The sequence below is a fragment of the Coregonus lavaretus genome, assembly GCF_964263955.1.
Source record: "Coregonus lavaretus genome assembly, contig: HAP1_SCAFFOLD_48, whole genome shotgun sequence".
Lineage (NCBI taxonomy): Eukaryota > Metazoa > Chordata > Actinopteri > Salmoniformes > Salmonidae > Coregonus > Coregonus lavaretus.
In genome coordinates, this window is record NW_028163311.1 from 4,179,944 (window position 1) to 4,187,464 (window position 7,521).

General features: G+C 41.8%; 1 long non-coding RNA gene across 1 annotated transcript; it reads left to right on the forward strand.

Annotated features, from left to right (window-relative positions):
* The first annotated feature begins 5,028 nt into the window (after positions 1–5,028).
* Positions 5,029–5,871, forward strand: LOC311118278. The gene is made up of 3 exons (XR_014611782.1): positions 5,029–5,126; positions 5,663–5,681; positions 5,834–5,871. It is a non-coding gene; the product is annotated as an uncharacterized lncRNA (long non-coding RNA).
* Positions 5,872–7,521: the final 1,650 nt, after the last annotated feature.

Consider the following 7,521-nt stretch of genomic DNA (forward strand, 5'->3'; position numbering starts at 1 on the left):
CAGAGCAGTCCTGAACTCTGTACGTATCATCTCCAGTTCCACCATTATCCTCTATGGCCTCCATAACTTGGTTCAAGCAGTCCTGAACTCTGTACGGATCATCTCCAGTTCCACCATTATCCTCTATGGCCTCCATAACTTGGTTCAGAGCAGTCCTGAACTCTGTACGGATCATCTCCAGTACCATCATTATCCTCTATGGCCTCCATTACTTGGTTCAGAGCAGTCTTGAACTCTGTACGGATCATCTCCAGTTTCACCATTATCCTCTATGGCCTCCATTACTTGGTTCAGAGCAGTCCTGGACTCTGTACGGATCATCTCCAGTTCCACCATTATCCTTTATGGCCTCCATAACTTGGTTCAGAGCAGTCCTGAACTCTGCTTCTCTGTCTGCTTATCGGTCAGGCCGTCTGCTTCTCTTTCGGCTTATCTGTCAGGCCGTCTGCTTCTCTGTCGACTTCTCTGTCAGGCCGTCTGCTTCTCTGTCGTTTACCGGTCAGGCCCTCTGCTTCTCTGTCGGCTTATCGGAACTACAGAGTTGGTTTAACGTTGGAACAGAGCTAATGTTAGCTAGCTAGCTAACAACCTTGTTTGTAAAGTGCAGTGCAGCACTATAATTAAAAAGAGGTCGTACCTTTTTGTCCTTAATAAATCCAATGTGAAACGTGGTGACTATAGTATCCTTAACTAGCATTGAAAAGGTTCATCCATTCTTCTCAAATTAAACATATCTCCCTAATTTCTGAATCATGCTTGTAACGTTGTCAGTAGGATACAGTAACCTATGCTTCAGAGGGGAGGAGCAGGTCGTTTCCACACGCACACCCACTGGCAAAGGTTTCCATTCCAGCTGGCAGGCAGAAACTGGAATACGTTTCTAGAGTGAGCTTTGTTGCGATTTTTGTGGGACTGGAGAAAAATACCCGGAAAGGAAAATAAGGTTATTACCTGGATTCCATGCTTTTAAAATAACTGTGCTGTTCCTAAAAAGTATAGAACACTTTTTCTGGTTCTTTCCCTGAACCGGTTCCAATCCTAGAGAAATTATGTGGATGAAGGTCATGCTTAGGCTAATAAACTATAAAGGGAAATAAATTGCTACAGTTTACACTTTTTTTTAGTAATTTAATGAAATGTTGTAATCTGATCTCGGAATGCACGGACCGTTAGTAGTGGGGGAACAGGAAGTTCCGGGCAGGCGGGCACCATTCTTCACAATAAAGAAAGCGTCTGAACTGTGCAGTCAAGAAGATAACCTTTGTGTCCGTTTCTATTTATTACTACAGGTATGTAATAGCACGTTTAAACTTTCTAATGTCGAAATAACATGTCATACCATGCTAGGTAACAAATCCGTTAAGGTATTATCACGTTTGTTAAAAGTTTGATGTGTTATTTTTGTGTCAAACCGAGTGAGTGAAAGAACGTGATAAAAACTATTTTACAAGTCACATAGCTAGAGATGTTGGGTTTGTCTGAGTGGATGTACATAATTTTCTCATGTTAGTTTAATAAATAATCAATTTATTTGAGAATTTGAGTTCGTTTTGCATGTTATTGGTTTTGTGTAAAATTCCCAAGCTGATAAAATGGCGGAGCCCTCTCGGTCAGCGTCAACGGACTTCAGTGAGGACAGTGCGAGTGCATCAGAGACAATTTCACGGTCGCAATACTGTTTTGAAGCTGAATGTAATGATTATCAGTTTTCTACATGTGTACTAATATTCAGACACATTCTGTTGTTTCTGTCTTTATCAATAAATGTAACTATGGTGTGACCAGGAAATACAATTGGTTTTTGATTGAAGTAATACAGTGAAGACAAGGTTATTCAGGAAATTAGCACACAGTGCTGTCTAAAACAATCTGTAACCTTGTACTAAATGGTTTTTGAGTCATTTATGCATTTATCTACTATAGGTTAGGTATTAGCTCAAAAGTATTGTGGAGCTCCTGCACCTTAATATAAACAGTACCGGCACCCAAAATGAGTATTAGCACCTATTTCAGTCCAAGTCAAGCACTGAATTAAATAATTGAACAAGAAAAAAGTGAAAATATTTTTAGAGAATAAAGAAAGTGCCAGAACTGTGAAGACAATAACTTTTTGTATCTGTTTCTCTTTATTAATACTGGCCGATTCAGATAAGTCTGAGGCCGGTAACATCAACAGTGAGGACAAACCCAGCCTGCCTCTCTCCTTCCACACTGAGTCCAAACCTACAGTCACTGGGTCCTGATTGTGACAGTGGAGCCCAGTTTACTGCAGGATCCAGAGATGGCATCAGTGAAGCTGGAAGACTGCAGTCAAACACTGGAGCTGAATGTCAACATTAAAGATGAAGAAGAGGAGGAGAAGATTGGGAAATCTGTTTCTCAGGGTAAGAGCAGGTTCTATCTAACTAAGTTTGTTGGACATGATTTGGAAAGGCACACACCTGTCTATATACAGTGCATTCGAAAAGTATTCAGACCCCTTGACTTTTTCGACATTTTGTTACTTTACAGCCTTATTGTAAAATTGATTAAATTGTTTTTTTTTTTTCAATCTACACACAATAACCCATAATGACAAAGCAAAAATGTGTTTTTATAGAATTTGGGATTATCATCATTAGGACCATAAACATTAACCAGATTAATATGCTCATTCAAAAGAGTTCCCTGTATCAAAATGTATCTACCAGCTGTATCAGTTATAATAGTATCCACTTGAAACGGAACAGATTAGTGAATTAAAACCATAACACCATGAGAATGAGAGGAGAAACAGGATGCTACTACTTGCCCTTGTCATCTCCTGCATACTTTAAGTAGCTCATCCTTCAACAAGTGAGTTTCTTGTAGGAACACAATAGATGAATGAAGTTGTTTAAGCCTAGTAATAACCTGTTTTAAGCTTGGATAGTTTACAAACTCCACGGACATTCCACTAAGTACATTTAAGTTTTGCATTTGAAGTCATTTAATCAAAGATGTAAACATGGAATAAGCTATAGCATAAAGACATATCTAAAATCTGTTTAGTAATCACAAAGACCGCATTAATATTTTGTAGTGAGGAAAATATGTAAAGATCTGTTGAAACAAACATAGATATTTCCTAACAGTAAAACACTGAACCCCATTCCACTGTCTCCCTAACCGAGACACCCAACGCTTCCTCTCCCACCTCCCCCTAATCGTAGAGTGTAGCCTGGTGGACGACTGATCCATTAAAGAGAGCAGTCTAACCTAAGCGACGCTAAACAAAACAAAGTGTCTCCTGCCTTCTCTCGGCCATTACTTCTCACAATCAAAACAAAAGGCCTATCTTGCAAGATGATATGTGAAATATCACGTAGTATTTGTTTGAAAAGTAGCAAAGAATAGCTCCACCTAAAACAGTAACGCTAGTTAGTGAAGCCTGAGACTAACGTTAACGTTACAGTTCGGACCGTCCAAAATAGTGGTAGATGATCCACAATACAGGGTCTGCTGCTACTAGCTACCAAGTAACAATATGGCCCATACGTATAGCGTTAATGTAGTATACCATGATACGTTTATAAACCAGAAAAAGTATCAAAGATCAGAAATGAACAGCCTACGTGAGAAAAATAGATATCATTGAATATGTGCTATGTTACCCAAAGGCCCTTTGCACATGATGTTAGGCTTGCACCTGAGTGTCAATCATTTTAGTCCAAGGATATGATCAAAAGGCCTCCATCATTCTTAAATGGAAGAAGTTTGGAACCACCAATACGTTTTCTATACCTCACAAATGACAGGCTACTTTGACACTGAGAATCTGAGATCAATAAAAACGACCTTGTCTTGAATCCATCAATAGCCGAGGCCCCTAAGTGTGCAGAGAAACACATTGTACAATATGAGGAGGAAGATATAGTCCTAAAAAAGCTTTCCAGTTTCACTGACTCACCCAATGATGAGCAGCTCACTCACCTGCCAAAAGCTTATCTCTCTCTTGCTTTACTTTTTTAAACAATGCTGTTCGCTCAATAGGCCTATTTGGAAGTTGATAACTTGGGAACATACAGACATTAGTATTTTATTTTCAGCAGGATCCATTTGCTTTACAACCTGTGTTTTCCAGCGACTGTATTATAAATATTTGCGAAAGGCCTGTTTTGGCTGCATGCTGTTAACTGACAGATTTGCCACACGTTAGGCATGCCTTGTGATTTGGCTACACACAATCCACAGCTAGACTATTTTTAAAATTATGAGGAGGAAGATATAGTTAAAGATAAAGATTCTCTGTGGCGAAATTCTAGTCTTACTCCTGGTGTAGTATTGGGAATGATTTAATTTCTTTCTGAACAGACTGCAGAGTGCTGCAGCACCTCCAGCACACTTCCCACAGCTATTATTCTATTAGGAGATAAATGATGAAGTGCAATGCTGGAGAGAAGAGAGTTGCCGGCTTATGTCTATAACAGCACAGAGAGGGAGAGAGATCATAGAAAGTGAATGTCATTTTATTTCTGTGAGAGATACAGGCGTAAATCCATTTCTTTTAGATTTCCGAGTTTGTTTTTTGCATTTTTGGTTTTGTGTAGAATTAACAAGCTGGTAAAATAGTGCAGCCCACTCGGTCAGCGTCAACGGACTTCAGTGCAGTGCAGAGAGACAATTTCACGGTCGCACTACTGTTTTGAAGCTGAATGTAATGATTATCAGTTTTCTACATGTGTACTAATATTCAGACACATTCTGTTGTTTCTGTCTTTATCAATAAATGTTACTATGGTGTGAACAGGAAATACAATTGGTTTTTGATTGAAGTAATACAGTGAAGACAAGGTTATTCAGGAAATTAGCACACAGTGCTGTCTAAAACAAACTGTAACCTTGTACTAAATGGCTTTTGTAATTTATGCATTTACAGTACCAGTCAAAAGTTTGGACACACCTACTCATTCAAGGGTTTTTCTTAATTTTTACTATTTTCTACATTGTAGAATAATAGTGAAGACATTTAACCTATGAAATAACACATGGAATCATGATAGCTAATTTTCCCCAAACATCAGACACCCCCTGACCTCGGACACTTTCTAGCGGTTGGAGGACTGAATCACCTCGAGCTCAACATTTAAATGGACTGAAAAATAACGGTAAGTTTTGTGACTAACGACACCCTTTTAGCTAGCTGACCACCGATTTTCAGTGCAATTTATGTAAGTTAAGTTAGGTTTTGAGAGTTTTCAAAAAAGTTATATGTACACATTTTGTGGAACACGCTGCATATTGTAAAATTCGACTGCGCGACAGACCACACCTAATTTAATATCCATCTTTTTACCTCTGAAATATAGCTAACGGATTTTCTAATGTTGCTATCTTAGTTGCTAAATGTTGATAGAACTGCTAAGTAAGCAAAAAGGAAAGAAATTGTAAGTGTTAGATAATACATATCACGAAAACAGCTGCATGTTGTCAAGCTTTACCGTATCAAAATTGGAGTCCTCTGGCGGAGGCGTTTTGCACAATCTGCAAAAATGTATTTGGAACTTTGAACCATGAACTTTTCGACACCTATCACTGTTGGCTATATTTCATCTTACAACAGCTACATAGAGGCAGTATTTAGTTAAATGGTACAATGTATGCATCAATATTACACTAATTGGGACACTAATTTTCATTACAGATAACATCAAACAAAAAACGTGGGTACACTTTCAGTTATTGTGAAAACTTTCATCACCTTTCAATGCCTTAGCTTTGAAATGTAAATGTTTATACATATTCAGATTGAGTTATCTTTCTAAAATGTGTATAGTATGCCAAGTTATTTAGCTACATGTATTTACCACTGCAGCATGGAGAAAGTCAAGAGGAAGCAGTGGAGTGAGGTGGATATGTTCCATGCCATGGAGGACTGTGGGGCAGGGATGGCTATCCGCCAGGCTGCCAAGGTTAGGCATCTTTTGTTTTTAGGAGATTACCATGTGTATGTGAATTTTATCTGCTAGTAACAGTTTTCTTTTCTTATCTACCAAGGTGCATGGTGTACCTCGGCAGACCCTGGCGGACAGGCTGAGCGGCCGGGTGACCCATGGTTGTCGCAGTGGACCACCCACATTGCTTGCACCAGAGGATGAAAAGTCTCTGGTGCAGTACTGTATCTACTGCGCCAGCCATGGGTTCCCCTTCACCAGACAGAGGCTGATGAAATACGCCGACAAAATACGCAGGTATTTGGTGTTCTATGTGTTTATGTATGTAGAATGCTGGACTGACTTATCAATGTGTGTGATGTGGATGTGTATGGTGATGCCAAAACAAACATTTTCATCCTGGATGGACAATTATATATTCTATTCTATTGTAGGTTTCGGCACCCAGGGGAAACAATCCCACCACTGGGGAAGAGGTGGTGGGAAATGTTCAGGAGGAGGCACAAGAACCTAAGCATGAGGAGGCCGGACACCCTGGACAGGGTGAGAGCTGAGTGTGCCACACGTCCGACGATGGATACCTTCTTCACTTCTTATGAGAAGCACTTGGAGGAGAGTGGGTTGAGGGAGAAACCCAGACAAATCTATAACTGCGATGAGTCTGGGTTTCGTAGCGACCAGAGCAGGCACAAAGTGCTGGCTCCCCGGGGCGCAAAACACGTGTATCAGCAGGCTCCGGGGACCAAGGAGCACATCACAGTGCTGGCCTGCTTCAACGCAACTGGGGAGGACATCCCCCCCGTTTATCATCTACCCCAAGTGTTTCCCCGGTGGCCACTACACACTGGGAGGCCCCCCCCAAGCCTTGTATGGACGGTCAAGCAGTGGCTACATTGACGGGGACCTGTTCAGGAAGTGGTTTCAGCACTTCATTAAGTATGCAGTGAAAGAGCGCCCTCTCCTTCTCCTCTTTGATGGGCACAAGAGCCACATGGACCCGGAAGTGCTCGCGGTGGCACTAAGGGAAGGGGTTATACTTCTTTGTCTTCCACCACACTGCACCCATGTCCTGCAGCCGCTGGACGTGGCATACTTTGGCCCTTTAAAGGCTGAGTTCTCCAAGGTAGCTGGAGACCTTAGCCATTTTGACCACTCCTACATGGTAAACAAATCAGAATTTGCCAGAGTATTCCGCTACCCGTACCAGCGATGCAAGGACATGCGCTATGTGGTGGAAGGGTTTAAGAAGTGTGGCCTCTTCCCTTTTGACCCTTCAGCCATTGAAGGGTCCCGTTTAATGCCGTCTCGGACCCTCCCGGGTCCCAACACCGCCTCTACTGGAACCAGCAGCAATGTGCCATCCATCAGCACCTCCTCCCCAGCGACCACAGGAGGACCCTCAGCCCCTGCCCCAGTCCCAGCCGCTGCTCCAGTCCTATCCCTAGCTCTAGAAGAGCACCCCCTAATAGAGGGGGGGCTGATAGCGAAGGACCTGGGGCACATCCTTACTGTCCTGAAGTATCGGCTGGACCGATACAGAAGACTCCCTGTGGACGCCACATGCCTCACCGGGGAGGAATACACGCGCCAGTGGCAGGAGAGGGCCGGG